The 19,322-nt window shown below is 33.9% G+C and overlaps 1 pseudogene; it reads left to right on the top strand.

The window, feature by feature from the left end:
- The first annotated feature begins 8,931 nt into the window (after nucleotides 1-8,931).
- On the top strand, nucleotides 8,932-19,088 carry LOC121247096 (annotated as a pseudogene).
- Nucleotides 19,089-19,322: the final 234 nt, after the last annotated feature.

Below are 19,322 nucleotides of genomic sequence, written 5' to 3'. Positions count from 1 at the left end.
AAAAAAGGATATAAAGCAGAAATAAAAGGAATGCCTAAAATCACCTTATCAGACATGTTTTTGACCAAAACAGAAGGGATTTTAAAACAAACATTATTCTGGCAAACATGAGCGTTGTTGAGCTCAAAAGTAATTTTCATCTGAGATCCATTTGCAGAAAACAATCTCTCAGAAGATTTTTCAAAATATTTGCTAGGAATGAGTCCTTCCTGAATACAATTCAGGTCTGATCCGGAATCAATCATAGCAACAACAGAAAATTGAAAGTCATGAGCAACTACAATAGTAACTCTTGAAATCCATTTTGGAGGAATGGTATGATGGATTAAACAGATCTGGTTATCAGCAGCTAACTCATGTTGGCTAGAACCAGAGTCATTCGTTTGCTCATTATCAGAAGGGATGTCCTGATCAAGTTGTTTATCAATTTTGAACACTAAAAATTCTTGTTTTAAAATCTCATTTTCAGACTTAAGGTTGTTAACCTCAGATCTGAGTTCAACGATTTCTTTTTTAACAAGATTTATTTCGTGTTGCAAATCATTTGTAGAAATATCCTTGGGTTTTTTCTTTTGAAATCTTTCCAAGGTTTCTTGAAAACTAATCCTGTTTTTTGAGGGTTCTGGTTCTTGACGACCCAGAAGTCTCTTTAGCTTAAGAAGATATTCTTCTTTGAGCTCAGGATTTGTGATTTGAGAAATCAAGGTTAGCAATAGATTTTCTTGTTCTTCAGACTTGGTTAAAACATGAATTGTTTTTCCTTTAGTCTGGCAACAAGTATCATTACAATTGCAACCTAGCTTAGGACCAGTAGAATCTGGAAATTCAGTTTCTGAGTGATATTCTGAATCACTAGAACTGAACTCGAGGATATCAGATGATGAAGACGAAGCTATTTCTAGGAGTCGAAATAGTTCTTCTTTATCATTGTTATCAATATTCAACTGATTAAGCTTTTTTTTAAACTTTTTATCTTTTTTGGCTTTCTGGGGACATTTATCAGCGAAATGCCCTGGATTGCCACAGATAAAACATTTTCCTTGAGAAAAATCTTTAGATTTCTTTTTCTTAGGAAATGGTTTAGAAAATGGTTTTTTATAAGTTTTCTTGTAAAATTCATCACGGGGTTTTCTCCTGATACCACCATGAGGTTTAGAAAACTTGTGTCTCCTTTTAGAGGGAGCTATAGCAGGAAGTCCGAATTGTTCACAAAATGTTCCCATTTCGTATTTGGCTTTCTTGCTATTTCTCATCTGCTCTCGGAGCATTCTTTGATCATTACACATACTAATACCAAGTTTCTTTATTACTGCACATATGTCACCATAGGTGTATGCGTCGTAATTAAGAGACCCAGCAACAGTAAGTTCATCCTTCACTTTATAAGCAAATAAGCGAGGTAAACCATCAATAAATTTCTCCTTCCAATAAGGCTTCTGACTATCATCTCGAAGCATTACTTTGGAAATGAAAACATCTTGGTACCATCTATAATCAGACATCTGATGACATCTAAGATTATTTAACTGGTCGCTGATACGACTGGTTATATCAGATGGTGTGCCAATAAAATGCTTTAAAATTGTATAAATCAAAGTATTAACTCCATCAGGTTGAGCAGCACCAATGGATTCATCAAAAATAGGGAACCCTTCATCATTACGCTTGACAGCGTTCTGAATGGTTTCCTTGGCATCTCTGGTTAGGTGTTTATCCCACCAGTTTCTTAAAACACCGGAAAAACCTTGTGTTAAAATCTTAACAATATCAGGCTGTCTGATATTATTATTTACATAAGCATTTGCAACAAGGGACATTTTACTCATGGTATTCATGATCTCTTGTTCAGAGAAACCATCAATATTCCATTCGTAAACTTTGTCCGCAGAGTAAGAAGATTGGTTTTGAAAAACTTTTTCTTCAAACTGTAAATCAGGGGGAGTAGGCCTGGAATACCAATTCTTCGTCAGACTCATTGGTTTGGGTCCTTTTGAAGAGAATGTGGCAATTTCAGGTTTTAAAACAATATTTTGAAAATTATTTTCAAGTAAATCAAGATCCTTTTCATCAGAGGAGCGATCGTTAGAGGACTCATCTGTGGATTCCATTAGAACTTCTTCTTCTATTTCTTTGTTAGACAAAGCACTAGTAGAAGGCAGTTCTTTCTTCAGATCTTTAAGCATTTGATCAATCTTATCGCTATTAAATGTGAGATCATTTCTGTCATTATAAAATGTCTTATATTGTCAGTTGCAAAATAAAAATAATGTCAAATATATGGTTCCTATCATAGCGCCCAATAAATCGATCTATTGTTTCCGCCAACGACGTTCTTAGTAAATTATGTGATATTCCAGACTATTAGGATTATTAGAATGAAGTAGCTAGCTAGGGACAAAGTCTGATGCCACTTGCAAATTAATAAAAAGTGACCAAACAGAGTTGATGATAAGGATGATTGAAAATAGGACGAAATCCAAATTAGAGTTCAAAATAAGTAAGTTTTGACAAGGATACATACATTCATACATATATATATATATTATATGTATATCATGTATATGGTTAGTAGAAATTCAGAAATAAGACTCAAATGTTAAGACACAAAAATCTATTATTCTCAAATATAATAATACACTGAGAATATTTTAGGAATTTACACCCGCAAAGGTAGGAATTTTAGGTGATCTTGATCATATTTTAACATTTTCCAAGGAATCTATCTTGGACCAAGGGTATACGTACTGAGGAAAGCAAGCGAGCGTCGAAAATTTGGAATATGTAAAGAGAATTCAGTGTTTGCACTACTCGATGAAAGGCTGAAAGCTAGCTCAGGTACTACAGTTCGATTTTCTTTTACGTAAAACTTTGCAAATGGACTTCCAGATCATTCTTGATTTTAGGGGAAAAGGAAGACAAACGGGGAAGATCGAGGAGTATCTAATCAAAGGCCATTTGATAATTGCTGTTTGTTTTTATTTTAGTAGGGCTTAGCTAGGTCGAGACATCCATTTCACCTGCAGACACCTTAATAATGAGTTTTATTTGTCTCGGACTACTTATGAAATGAGATCCATAAGTCGAAGTCGGTCCTACAAGGAAGTTGTTGCAAAGGTTAATTGTCTCTGATCCATCACATGCAGACTGTTTGCATGGTGAGCCTATATAGGTGCTACCCGCATCTCTCGGACGAGACCACACTGCCCTCGCATGGGAGGGTCGCAAGGGAGGGGGCAAGTTGGGCTCATGGACCCCGGCCCCACCCCCGTCGGCAGGTGACCCCGTCCAACTGACGAGAGATAGCCTCTAGGGCCGTCGTCCACGGCAAGGACTCCATCATGGTCCCACTGTGAGAAAGAGAGAGGGGGAGAGAGGAATACTGGTGCGGGAGTTGCTTTTAAAACAAAACCTAATCTAAAATGACGTTTCTTCATTTAAAAAAAAAAAAAAACTTAATATAAAACGACATCATTTTGGAGAGTTCTCCACAAAAAGACTGTCATTTCATTAGGTATATATGTGTGTGTGATTATAAGAAGATTTTCATTGAAGAGCTATTTACAAATGAGAAATTTCTTCTATAGAAGCTAGCTAGGGCCACTCTAATAAACTTATTAAAGAAAAAAAAATTAATAAAACCTCAAAGGCTCAATATGTCAAATTGTCAATCATCTTCATGAAGTAAGTTGGCCATACCAGTGATTAATTCTACATTAAGATGTTAAAGTATAGGAGGTTAGTATCACAAAATGTCAAAATTAACATATATAACAACTTAAAAAATTCTCTAAATACATTACCTGAGTATAACTTATAACTCTCCGCATCATCAATGGCATCCGTATAATTTTGACTCAAGCATATAGGAGTTGACTTCAATCAGTTTTGCGTGCACACAAGAGCTTCGATAATTCTAGGAGCTAAAGAACTCCTAAATAGATCCAGGACATGGCCTCCGGTGCTAAATGCTGACTCAAATGCAACGGTGGTGATCGGAATGGCCAAGATATCTCTTGTCATTAGAGCAAGAACCGGATATTTGCTTGAGTTGACTTTTCACCATACCAAAATTTTAAAATTCCCCGTAAGAACCTCAACATCCTCCAACAAATACCGCTCTAGTTCAGACTTACAATCCATCAAGGATGCTGATTTTCGATCTTTATGGAATCTCAACAAAAAGTCTATGGGATCATCATCATTACAGGTACTACTACTACTCCTCATTGATGCACTAGTCTCACCACTCTGACTCCGAGTTGACTTAGACCCAATTACACAGCCACCACAAAACCCTACATATTGTTCATACAAATATTTCATATCCCTCTTGAGGAGTACAACAAATTCCTCACGCTCTCATCGCCCAATGTTTTGTTAAACCAATATGCTTGAGCAACCAATTTGTACCGTGGATCAAGAATGGCAACAACAAACAGATTTATGATACTTCTCAGCCACGTCCAATATAAGAAAAGTCGAGTTCTATCTAGTAGGCACGTCAAGACACAAGAAACTAGAACATAACACTTTTGACCTATCAACACAAGACTTGAAAGTGGCAAGTCTTTGGAGAGAATACTTCACATACTTAATCAGATTTCTGACTCTTATGATCGAGTCATCAACATCTTTCAAACTTTCACTCACAACAAAGTTTAAGATGTGTGTTGTACACCTCATGTGAATAAACTCATGAGCTACAACACAATCCTCACTTCCTATTTCTCTTGTTCACAACAAATCAATAGCATAATCGTTAGATGTAGCATTGTCCACCGTAATTGTGAAGATTTTATCAATGCTCTAATCAAGCATACACTCCTCCAACTCCCTCTCAATCGTTGCCCCCTTGTGATCGCTAATCCGAACAAATGTAATGATTCGCTTTTGCAATTTCCAATCACTATCAATAAAGTGAGCGGTCACACACATGTAATTAATATTTTGGATAGAAGTCCAAGTGTCGGTGGTCAGTCACACTCTTTGTTTGGTGGTCAAAAATATTTTCTTCAAGCTATCATTCTCTTTCAAGAATAGTCTCATACAGTCACGCATTACGATAAATCGAGAAGGAATTGGAAACCTATGATCAAGGGATTTAGTGTATTCCCGAAACCCTTGGCTCTCAACAACCCTAAAGGGTAATTCATCCACTATTACCATCCTAGCAAGGGCTGCCCGGATTTTTTTTTCATTGTACTTGGTCATCCCTAAGTTCTTCTCCCCTTGGCCTTCAATTCTTGCTTCCGGGACCAAGAATATTTGAGTCTTGTCTAACTTACTTTTACGGTTTTTGAGACAAAGTTGGATGTGTGTTTTCATGGCCGAAGTGCCTTGCCTTTTGGGATGACATTTCCATTGCCTCCCACAATGGTTACAAGTAGCTATAGATTCTTCGGAATCACAATCGGGCATTCTTGTGAAGTGGACTCATACCAAAGACCTATTCTTGGGAACTCTACTACCAGGTGGAGGGCGAGGGTTAGAATAGAAGGCACTAGGAGTGCCTACCGAAGATTCTATTGATCCACTGAACTCTTCAACTATAGGACAGGGAGCATCAATAGGCTGTTCTGAGATGCCAAGAGAAGATGCAGTTGTGGATGTAAGAGTGTTTGTGCCTTCTATATTAATGATTTAAGAACTAAAATACAACAAACAAACAAAATAGTACGGTTAAGACAATCACAAAATAATCGAACAATTTCTCCTATATTAATTTCTTAACTGGCCATTAAGGAATATAATATATATATATATATATATATATATATATATATATGAGATAGTTTTTGAAAACGTGTATAGTTGTGTTTGATTTAAAAAAAGAAAAACGAAATTGTTGGCCATGAATGCTTCCAAACAAACCCTTTGTAATTTACATAAAAATGATGATTTTATTACCTGCAGGTAAGGCAATTAAGATGCTAGCTCATTTATATTTTAGATCGTGTAGATACGTGTGGGCATACACCTTAGTATGTGAGGATGTATATGTGCTAAATAAATGCTTGTTGTTTCCAGAATGGACCAGAAGTGATGTTTAGCTTTAGCGTTAATTGTTTAGCTATATATGTAGTTTTTATGATTTCACACATATAGCATGATAATGAAGAAAGTTCCTTGCCAAAAATGCAGCCTAAAATGGGTTATATAGTTACTAGGTCATTGTACATTAAAAGAAAAAAGGACCACTACGGCACTACGTATAATCAATGACATTGTAAATTAGTATAAATTATCAGTTTTGTGATAAATTAACTTGCACAAAAAAAATTCATTCGGGAATGCAGACAAAAACAAACAAGAAAGACACATTTCAGTCCTCATTTTTTTTTTTCATCTCAAAATTCCTTATTTGATTTACACATAAAATTATGGAGATCATTTTGTTATGTATTAAACTATAATGCCAAATCTGGAAATGAACATAGAAAAAATCAACATTACCAACCTCAAAGATTTGATTAAAGAACAGAGACATGGGTTTGGGTAACCTGCCGACTTCGAATCTTCAATGGGTAGTGATTGATCTATGATCGAGGGACGGTGTTCCTTGTTTGCACAGCTGCAATACACCTCAAGAGGCCATCGACGGTGACGATGGGTCATGGGACCTAGGGTTTCAAGGGAAACTTGAGAAAGGTTGTGCGAGAGAGGGGTTGCGCGAGAGAGGGGCTGCACAAGAGGAGCTGCGCGAGGGAGGGGCTGCGAGAGAGGAGCTGCGCAAGAGAGGGGCTGCACGAGAGGAGTTGCGTGAGAGAGGGATTGGCTGCGAGAGGAAGGGGAGGGATGTGGGCCTGCGGCGCTGCACGAGAGAGGGGGCTAACTGCTGAGATTTTGAAATGAAGATGATTGGTGAAGATGAAATCATGAAAGAGGAGAACTCGGTAGGGCTAAGCACCTAAACGATTAATTAACAAATACAAACGGCGCCGTATTGTATATTAGTATACTAATTAATAGGAATCTATTATATATATATATTATATATATATAAATATATATATGAAGAGTCATAAAAAAATATATGATATATATTATTATATATGAATATTAAAAAAAGGCACCATATACGAAATATTAGTAATACACTAATAGTATTAGTATATTAGTATTAGTATTAATATTAGTTATACTAGTAGTGTTATTAGTTATACTAATAGTTATATTACTATTAGTTATTATTAATACTATATATTATGCAAATAGTGATATTAATACTATATATAATTATAGTGATTAGTATAACTATATTAGTATTAGTTATAGTGATTTAGTATAACTATATTAGTATAAGTTATAGTGATTTAGTATAGTTATAATACTATAAGTTATAAGTATAGTCTATATTAGTATTAATATTAGTATTAGTTATAGTGATTAGCATAATTATATATTAGTATTTGGTATAGTGATTTTAATTTAGTATAACTATATAATAGTATTAGTATAAATATTATACTAACTATATTACTGATTGTATTAGAACACTGATGTCTAATACTAGTATATCACTATAGTTAATAGTACCCTATAGTAATATAACTATATTAGTATTAGTTATAGTGATTTAAATTTTAGTATAACTATATTAGTATAAGTTATAGTGATTTAGTATAATTATAATACTATAAGTTATAACTATAGTCTATATTAGTATTAGTATTAGTTATAGTGATTAGCATAATTGTATATTAATATTTGCTATAGTGATTTTAATTTGGTATAACTATATAATAGTATTAGTATAAATATTATACTAACTATATTACTGATTGTATTAGTACACTAATGTCTAATACTAGTATATCACTATAGTTAATAGTATCATATAGTAATATAGTATTAGTAATTAATACTATAGTGATTTATATAGTAATTTATATATAGGCTTAAAGTGGTTTACTAATTTATATATAGTAATTAATATTATTAGTAATTTATATGAATAATACTTTAGTTATTATACATTAGTATTATATGTTATTATAAATTTATAGATTAGTGTTTATCCATTAGTATTACAATATTACATGTTGATGTTATTATGCATCTTAGTGTTTATAGTATATTATATATACATTAGTATTACATACTATTATATTTATACATTAGTAATTTAGTGTTACATGGTAGTAATATTGTAAATTTGTAATAGTATGATATTTACATATAGTCATATACTAAACTATTATTAGTTAACTGACTCAATTTAGTCTATATATTATAGTATAAATATATTATTTTACTAGTATATTATTGAGTTTAACTAACTATATAAGATATAGTTGTATAAAATTTAAATAATTAATATATAGAAAAAATATCTTTTTATAAAATATGTATAAAATCGGAGGCGGAGGCGGAGTCGGAGGGTCACGTTGGAGGCGGAGGGTCAGAGTCGGATTGGAGCGGAGTCGGAGTCGGTTCATCAATGACTCCGACTCCGACTTCCAAGAGGGAAAAACTTCCGACTCTGACTCTGATAAGTCGGAGTTAGAATAGAGTCGGAGCGGAGCTGATACGGAGTCGGATTCGGAATCGAATTGTTAAATTTTTGCTCACCCTACACGTGGAGAAAAGTTTTTAAAAAAATAGGGCCTCTGTATGAGTGCTTCGAGATTCGACTCATGGCGAATCTAAGTAATTAATATAGCACACCAATTTGCCCGCCAACTGGCACATAAATGGGTCAAATAGCTTTGAAATATGTATGGGCCCTAATTTCACATCACCAAATTCCCCTTCCATCCAGACAAAAACATAGGATCGATCACTCACTCCAAGGGGATATTTTTTCCATTTTTTATTTGGTTGCACAACGGATATTATCTATATAAACCTTCATTTGCTTCCCAAATTCTAACCCATATCAGTGATATCACTTTCATTTACCGAGGAAAACAGAAAGAGGTAGACATCTTGGAGGGCTGGCATGGCTGCTGCACATAGTTTGGCCGGTGAAAGTGGTGCTCTGCTAACCAACCCAAAACGCATGGTGCCTTCTATGATAGAAGCTGTGGCGCGCCTAATTGTTACGAGGTTCCTTCAAACATATATCTCCTGCGGATGTTTGGTGTGAGTCTAGTACTGATCTTTCCTTCCTCCTATAAAGACATCCTTTTTCCTATGATTCCGCAGATTGTTGCTTCCTTCTTCTTTATTAGTTAATGCAGTGCGACATATATCTTCTTCTCTAACGTACGTCTGAAACTCAGACAAGACCGGGACCGGCTTACCTCCATGCTCATGCTGTATATAGGTGAACGTACGCCATGTGTCAAAAAGTTATATACACACGCTCGACATCTTCGTAGGATCAAGGAAATAGAGATCAAGTTCTGTCATCACTAAAACCTAACGTCAAACATCATTTACACTTGAAAGAACAAAGTCTCTCTTCTCCTCTGTCCCTCCTCTCTCCCTCTGACGTGAAGATTTTTGTTAATATTTTCATATTTTCATCTGCGTACTTTGTCGACAACGATCTCGATCGGTAATTCCCATGAGCAATTACGCAAAGAATCCGCTGAAACGTGTGGAGGAATTTACACGAACAAGCTTCTTCAGAAAAGACTTAAAATAAAAAGAAGCGTTTCTCAGGCTTAATATAAAAAGAAGCGTTTCTCCGATCGAATTCTGTTGCTCGCTCCGACCTTCTTCTCACTACAACAGAATGTGTGTTTTGTGACAGAGAAAACTGTCACAAAAAAATGGCAAACCGTCACTAAACATATTTGGTGACGGTTTGAAACCGTCACCATGACCGTCACCTAAAGTGCGTCACAGAAAACATTTGGTGACGGTTTACTGTTCAACTGTCACAAAAAATATTTTTAGTGACGGTTGGAAGTGTTCCGTGCGGTACAACGTTCGAACGTTCCTTTTTTTGTGACGGTTATGAACTGTCACAGAAAATCACGTTCGGACGTTATACCCAACCGATTGGCGTTCGAATGAGAGAAGTTGACGTTCGTTGGATATCGTGTTCGAACGTATAAAATTTACGTTCGAATGTTAATGCGTCCGAACGTTAATTACATTAAACGTTCGAATATTTGTTCGAACGTAAACGTAAATGTTCAAACGTAGCGCGTTTAATGTTCGGACGTTATTTCGAATGTAAACGAAGGAGCGTCCGAATGCAAGTTCTTTGTTCGAACATTAGTCGCTTTACCGTTCGAACGGTTTGTTCGTTTTAGCGTGAGTACGTTCGAACGTATAGTTTAACGTTCGAACGATTCAATTGTATTTACGTTCGAACGATTTTTATTTACATTCGAACGTACAGATCAGAAATACTAATTTCATAAAATTTAAAAACATAATACCAATTGTATCATATTACATACCCAATTAACAAGTAACAATGTCTTATAAAAGTACAAAATTAGATATTAAAACTAGTCAGAAATATTGATAAAATTTATTTATTCTTTTTCCCTCGCCCACGGGGATTCTGTTGCAACGACATAACACGTTCCATTTGCACCATCATCTCCCGTTGCACTTGCTCTTGCACTTCATTGCGTATTCTTTCCTCATGGTCTCTCTGTTGGTCCTGCAAACGCGTCTCTAAATGAGACTGTCGTTCTAAGAGAGACTCTAACTCTTGTTGTCTCGACCTCATATACTCATTCTCACGCCGTGCAACTTCTAAATTTGCCGTAAGATTATTAATTTGTGAAGCCGATGAGGTTGAGGAGGATGAACATTTATGCTTGATAGATCGTCCCAAACCTCTTGCCATACTAGATTGCGGCCCGAGCACTTGCGTGAATATGTCTATGTCACTAGGAGAGGATTCCTCAGAAGCCGACTGCATCTCCAACATTTTGCTCTGCAATTTAAAAGATAATGATCGTAAATAATTAGTAACGTATTAAAAGAAATAGAAATAAGAAATAAACTATTAAAATATTATATAAATAATTTATTTAACAAAATTAACACTGCTTACATAATTATCTGCAGCGACAGGATCCATCCACTCACTATGCTCATTAGTGTGAGCAGCAGCATAGACATAAATGAGGGAAAAGTTTTCAGGATCATCACGTTTCTAACAAAGCGAGAATATTAGCAATTTTAAAAAGATAATATTAGTACTTATCAGAAATAATATCAAGAAAATAAATGAATTCTATAATTTTTTAATTACCATTTTTTCAGCAAGACGGTGGAATGACCTTGAACCGGCACGATGGTGGACAGTCAGAACGGATCTATTCTGTGTATTTGTAGAACTCAAGTGCTACAAAATATATTAAAAATGTTAATTGTAATATGTATACATATAATATATAAAACGAATATGAATGTAAATAATTAAAAGATATAAATATAAAATACCTGATAATCTGGAGATGCGAAAAGATCACAACACTTTCTCCAATCATCTAACTTCATCTGCTGAAAAGGAGACTGCGCAGCCTCTTCCAACGTCTCAAACTTCTTGAAGTGGTCATGACATCGTCCTTTGTGACGTCGGAATAGTGTAGCCATCAACTCATTCACGGTTCTCAAATCCTCGCTACTGCCAAAGTCGAGGTCAAATTCATCCTAATAAGGGAATCAGGTAAAAAATATAATATATTAATTTAGGTGAAAAAAATGTACTGAAAAGTAAATTCACCAGCACACGACTTCGAATGTGCTCCTTAATCTCTATTGGAACATCTCGCCATATTAGAAGAAGACACCGAAACTTCATATTAAGTATGAGTAGTCTCCACCCGAAGAACAATAGAAGAAGACACCGAAACTTCATATTAAACGTGGAAAGTAACGAGTAACAAAATGTGCAATACAGATAATATAATCTCAAACTGTCCACACTGGACAATTCAGGAATCAGTGGACACATAAATGTACACTGATTCCCAAACGGGTCTAAGGGTATTTATGCAATGTCACACGCATCTAGCAGTATAATCATACAACAATATCTCCATATTGTTAAACTAAAGAAGGATGGAAGATTATGTGACCCTACGTTTCGTGTCTTGTACACAACGAGGGAGAATGATCTTGAAGAAATATTTAAAAATTGGTCTAATTACTTAACCGTCACAAACTGTCCGACCTCGACTCTCCTCTCAAGGCCGAAGAGACTATGACAGTCAAGCAATTAGACCAAAATTTACAGATTATAATTGTTATATATAATTTTAAAGGTTATTATATAATTTTAATTATTATCATTCCACAATTATAATCTTAATTGTTATACTTAATTGAGTGAGTTATTTACTTATATAGACAATAAGTATATAATTTTTATATAAGAATATATTTGATCCTTATTTCCTTTCTCTTTAGTTTATAATAAATAAGTATATTTACATATTCAAACTCTACTTATTTAGTAGTTTCAAGACTTTTTTATTGAAGAGTATTTTAAAGGTTATATTATAATTTTAATTATTATCATTCTTAAAATATAATTTAAATTGTTATACTTAAATTGTAAAAGAAGTATAATATTATTTTAAATATTATAATTCTTAAAGAGTTAGTTTTATTTGTTATTACTTAATTTTAAATATTATTATAAATATTTAATTATCATTCTTAAATTTCAATGATTATACAATAATTTTAATTATTATAATTCTTAAAGAGTTACTTTTATTTGTTATTACTTAATTTGAAATATTATTATTACAATTTTTCAAATCCATATCACAAAAACACATTGTATAAATATCATAAAATTCAAATAAAGACAAGAAATAAAAATTTTTTCTTACCAAACTCAACTCTCTCTAACTCTCTAACTCAACTCTCTCTCTCTCTCTGTGTTGCGCGCACGAGAGAAGAAAAAATGATCCGCTTCCTCCCGTACGCGTACTGATTAAGTTCTAAAATTATTAGTTTAAACATTAGAACGTTTAAGTTTTACGTCCGAACGTTATTTGCTAAAATTATTAGTTTAAACGTTCGAACGTTTAAGTTGTACGTCCGAACGTTATAAGCTAAAATTTCCCCCGCTCATAGCGTTCGGACGTTTACAGTACACGTTCGAACGTACCCTTCTTATTTATAACATAAAATCTAGCGGGAAAGTTCCCGCACTTTCCTCATATATGTTCGAATGTATCACAATTTTTCGTTCGAACTTTCGTAAATTTACAGATAAACATTCGAACATTTAACTTAAACGTCCGAACGTACATTTCATCAAAGTCTCTCCATATTTGAGCGGGAAATTTCCTGCACTAATTTACCCAACGTTCGAACGTTAACATATTTGGTGTTCGGATGTACATAATTTTCTGGTGATTTTCATCAAATAACGTTCGAACGTATAGTCTAAACTTCCGAATGTCTGAATAATCACACAGATACCTTAATCGAGCGGAAAATTTCCCGCTCTTATTTTAACGTTCGAACGTTAACTTGAAACGTTCGAACGTACAATTCCTACTATACTAACTTATTGCTTATTTGTAATAATGTAAATATATTCAAACATCATTTACAAATAATAATTTAAATATTTAAAGTTCATATTACAACATATTCATAATAACTCACAATATATTCACAAAATAACATGCCACATGTATTAACATATTTTTAAAGTTGAGTAAGTAATAAACAAGTATTAACAAAGCCTAATGAAAATATATTTCTAATAAGAAACACAATATTTCAAATTCATATCACAACATATTTACAAAAACTCACAAACTATTTACAAACTATACAAATAATAATCACAATATTTCAAGAGTAAGCATAAAATCACAACAATATATTGATAAAGTTTAGAAATATACCTAGCACTCACAATATCCTCTTACAAATCAAAATCTTCCAACTTCACAAAACAAGCAATCCTTGAAATAAATACAACACTAACTTATTAGAAATATTCTATAACAAAAACACATTGTATAAATATCATAAAATTCAAATAAAGACAAGAAATAAAAATTTTTTCTTACCAAAACTCAACTCTCTCTCACACTAACACCCTCTCTCTCTCTCTCTCTGTCTGTTGCGTGCACAGGAGAAGAAGAAATGATCCGCTTCCTCCCGTGCGCATACTGATTAATACCACAAATTATTAGTTTAAACGTTCGAACGTTTAAGTTGTACGTCCGAACGTTATTTGCTAAAATTATTCCCGCTCATAACGTTCGGACGTTTACATTACACGTTCGAACGTACCCTTCTTATTTATAACATAAAATCTAGCGGGAAAGTTCCCGCACTTTCCTCATATATGTTCGAATGTATCACAATTTTTCGTTCGAACGTTCGTAAATTTACAGATAAACGTTTGAACATTTAACTTAAACATCCGAACGTACATTTTATCAAATTGTTACCATATTTCAGCGGGAAATTTCCCGCACTAATTTAACTAACGTTCGAACGTTAACATATTTGGTGTTCGGATGTACATAATTTTCTGGTGATTTTCATCAAATAGCGTTCAAACGTATCGTCTAAACGTCTGAACGTCTGAATAATCACACAGATACCTTAATCGAGCGGGAAATTTCCCGCTCTTATTTTAACGTTCGAACGTTACCTTGAAACGTTCGAACGTACGATTCCTACTATACTAACTTATAATATAATATGTATACTATATTTTATATATATATTTATAACTATATACTACATTGTATAGTATGATAGCATAATACTTTAGAGAACATAAATGTATATAATATATAAATTATACCATATATATAAATCAATAATATATATTAAATTGTTACTTATTAAATTCTTTATTATATACTAACTTATAATATAATATGTATACTATATTTTATATATATATTTATAACTATATACTACATTGTATAGTATGATAGCATAATACTTTCAATGAGAACATAAATGTATATAATATATAAATTATACCATATATATAAATCAATAATATATATTAAATTGTTACTTATTAAATTCTTTATTATATACTAATTTATAATATAATATGTATACTATATTTTATATATATATATTTATAACTATATACTACATTGTATAGTATGATAGCATAATACTTTCAATGAGAACATAAATGTATATAATATATAAATTATACCATCTACTGGTCGGGGATGTGAGCCAGCATCAGCCAGAGATGCAGGCCAGTCAGAGGCTGAGGATACTGGCGTCGAGGCTCGGGATGATGACCGAGACGAGGACTTCTACATCCTCACCGGGAGGGATCGCATGCAGATCGAGCGGAAGAACGCCTTCAACCAGAACCATCTGCTGCATTTCTTCCGCATGTTGCACCTTATTGTTGCAACAAATGTCGATCCTGTGGCTCATAAAACCACATTTAGTCGACTTCGGGCACAATTTTTGATATGAGTGGCACGTGGAGATCCTATAGATTTGCCATTGCACATCTTTCAGAGGATCCGTTACGAGGCGAGCATCGTCTCCACGGATAATCTCCCATATGGTGTCCTCATCAGCCGACTATTACTTGCACGGGAAGTGCCGACCCAGCCAGAGGAGCGGGTCAAAGATCAGATGAGCCCCCTCGACATGACCACGCATCGACGTAGCATTGGACATGCGAGGGGACGTCAGCCACCCCTATAGATGATCTAGTTCCTCCGACGCAGCCTGAGCCAGGTCATGTCGGGAGTAGTAGTCAGCATACGCCGAGTACATCTGCAAGAGATGTGCGGCCTGCTTAGGTTGATGCGGTCATCTCACAGCTGACTGCGCATATCGATCATAAGATCGATCGATCGCTCGAGGCTATATCGGCGTCTGTTGCCGAACTCACCCATCGTGTAACTATCCTTAACGACAAGGTTGATACCTTGACTGAGGAGGTACGGAGTTCGACTTTTGCGGATAACGTTATCATCTGACTGTTAATATCAAATTTTGTATTTTATTTTTAATATTTGTAACGATAAATATTATTGAATATTTCTATCGTTTTTTAATTTCAATTTTTAATCTTCTTTGATGTTATATTTTTCAACTTTAATACTAAATCACTGCATTTCAAATATATATAAATCAATAATATATATTTATATATTACAAAGTGTGTATATATAAATATATACAATTCAATTTTTTAGACTTGTTCACAAATTATGCACAATAAAAACCACATAATTTTTAAATTAAAGTCATTTAATTTAAATTTACAATGAACGTTCGAATGTTATTACTTAACGTTCGAACATTGGTGCAAACATTTTACGTTCGAACGTAAAATTAATAACATTTGAACGGTTGCGCCAAAACATTTTACGTTCAAACGTAAACAGACATAATGTTCGAACGTATATGTAAAGTTCGAACGCATATTTCCCATACGTTGGAACGTAAAAAAATCTCATTCTATCTTTAGTGACGGTTTCCAGAAACTGTCACAGAAAATACCTTTTAGTGACGGTCTAGGGACTGTCACAATTTCCTAACCGTCACTAAAAAGCAATTGTGTTGTAGTGTCTTGTTCGTCTTAAAAGGCGTGAATTCTGGGTTTTGGTTAACATGTGCAGAATATAAAAGATATGAGAATATTGTAAATTTATTGATGGTTAGAAAAATATTTGAAATTAATAAAATATTTAAAAAATAATATTTAAATGATATGGAGACAAAAATAAATAGATAAGGTGATGCATAATATAATGTTGTAAAAGTTATTAGTTAAAATAAAAGAAGTGAATTTTGATGATATATTAGGAAGAAAATATAATCGATACTTCGATCGCCGCTGTAACGATTAATGAATTGCTACTTGTGGTAATGCAGATTATTGGAGGAAGGGGGTACGAAATTCACCTTCGAAGGAAACAGGAGAATATGTCCTCTGGAAACTGTTCTTAGAGTTCATAGTCCCCAGTTTTACTGGAAGGTATCTACTCGTAATAGGATGGGCCACGTGGGATATTGGCATTCAAAAGTTCAAATCATTTTCTGATCTTAATGCAATTTTTCTCTCCAGCAGTACTGGTATAGTGATGAGCAGTTGGTTGTAATGAGCAGGTCATGACAAGAGCTGATGTAGGCCTGGCAGATGCATATATTGATGGTGATTTTTCTTTCACAGATAAGAAAGATGGCCTTCTAAATCTTTTTATGGTATGATTATCGATCTAAGTCTTGAGTCTAAGTTATCTTTTCTGGTATTTTTACATCCTCAGCATCTGCCTTGCTGATTTTGTTTTGCAGATTCTTATTGCCAACAGCAGTGTAAATTCCAACACAACAAAAATGAAGAAGACAAGGTGTGTGTGTGTGTGTATATATATATATATATATATATATATATATATATATATAGCAACTGGCAGAACTTTGTTGGCGATATTGCGATTAGTCATGATCTCCTCAATTGCAGTACTAGTTAATTAATCGAGCGTTCATCTTTTGTTGGCTTTAGGGGATGGTGGACGCCATTGCTATTCACAGCCGGCATATCATCTGCAATAAATTTTTTCAAGCATTATTCAAGGCAAAACACTCTTACAAACGCTCGCAGGAACATCTCTCGTCATTACGACTTGGTATAAGATTATTAACTCTAAAATATTCCATGCATATTTTTTATTTGATGGGTTTAAGACTATATTAAGATCTGGGTTCGATCGATATTAGAGCATGAATTCGATCGATATATGCATGCAAGTATCGATGCATCTATGCGTGTAGAAATGTATATATAATTAGTGTTTGGTATATAACAAGCAGAAGCTTATAATTCGTATTTTTGTATGTTTCTAGCGTAATGAACTATTTGCTCTGTTCTTGGATGAAACAATGCAATACTCGTCTGCTGTATTTAAGGTCAGGTTCTGAACCTTCTGATGATTTATTAATTGCTAAAACTGCATCAACTTCTTGTCATGTCATCTTTCATCTAAGCTTTTAGCTTTAACTTAAATTCATTCGTGTTACAATATTGCTTAGAACGAAGATGAAGACTTGAAAGTTGCACAGCTGAGAAAAATCTCCATTTTGATTGAAAAGGTGAGTCTTTTTATCTGTTGGATTCTTACGGGTATAATTTCTTTCTCTCACTAATTCTAATTTGTGTCTACTTTCAAATAACAAGGCAAGAATTGATAGGAAGCATGAAATTCTTGAAATTGGATGTGGTTGGGGAAGCTTTGCTATTGAAGTTGTCAAACGAACGGGATGCAAATACACTGGCATCACTCTCTCCGAAGCGCAGCTGGAATTTGCAGAAAGAAAGTGAAAGATGCTGGCCTTCAGGTAATATATATATATATATATATATATATATATATATATATGATGAACATGATCTGGTGAATTTGTTGGGCTTTTCTATGTGTGGAAGTTAATTGGTTGTGTTTTCGGAGCGGTCCGGTTTGTTGCGGTTTTTTCGGTAGATTTTCAATGAGGTTTGAGGCATGAAGCGGAGGCTTTAGCCTATTAGTTTAAGCCAAAGTACTGATCATGGACAAGTCTTGTGGGGGTTTAAATTTTTACCTGTTTTGATTATTAATTCGACCAATTCCGCTAATTTGGGTTTATTATATATTGTATTAAACTTTTGTACAGCTGACGTATTGTATTTTTTTTTTTTTTATAATCATCTGAATAAAATTCACTATAGTTCTATAGACATCATGTCGTCTGAATTAATTTCACTTTTTATTATACTTGTTTTTCCCTGATCTTATCGTTCCTAGCAGAATCCGACATTAGACTTCTTTACCAAGTTTAAGTTACTTTTCTCTCAGGATCACATTAGACTTCTTTGCGACTACCGCCAAGTGCCTGATAGCCAAAAATATGACAGGATCATATCAAGGTCAGTTCTTTTTTCCAAATTAAATCTGATCTCCAATATATTCTGACTGATAATTTCAATAAAACCATGATATTTGATCCATTTAATTGTCAGCGAGATGATAGAACATGTTGGCCATGAATTTATGGAAGAGTTCTTTGGTTGCTGCGAAACATCATTGGCCGAAGACGGTATTCTTGTTCTGCAGGTAATGACTGGGGAAAAAGCCCAAGGTGGTGGCCTGTCTCTTACTTTCGGTTTTTCGGATCTTCTACCCAATTGGATAAAGGCCATATATATCATGAATTGATCAAATATATATATATATAGTCAGTCTCATGACTGATCTGTTATAAATTAATGGCTTGTAATGAAAGCTAGCTCGACTAACGGAACTATTAGCATATTTTTCAAAATTATTTAAACATAAGATTAATCTCATGCTCGTCTAAAAGTTTTAACCAAATAATTAAAAATATGGTCATGTTCGGAGTATTTTAGCCCTTAACAAAATTTTCCATCTGCTTCAATTTCCTTCTACGTA

Source organism: Juglans microcarpa x Juglans regia, chromosome 1D (genome assembly GCF_004785595.1).
Source record: "Juglans microcarpa x Juglans regia isolate MS1-56 chromosome 1D, Jm3101_v1.0, whole genome shotgun sequence".
Lineage (NCBI taxonomy): Eukaryota > Viridiplantae > Streptophyta > Magnoliopsida > Fagales > Juglandaceae > Juglans > Juglans microcarpa x Juglans regia.
Note: the sequence above shows the minus strand (reverse complement) of the source record. Positions and strands in the feature narration are given on the sequence as shown.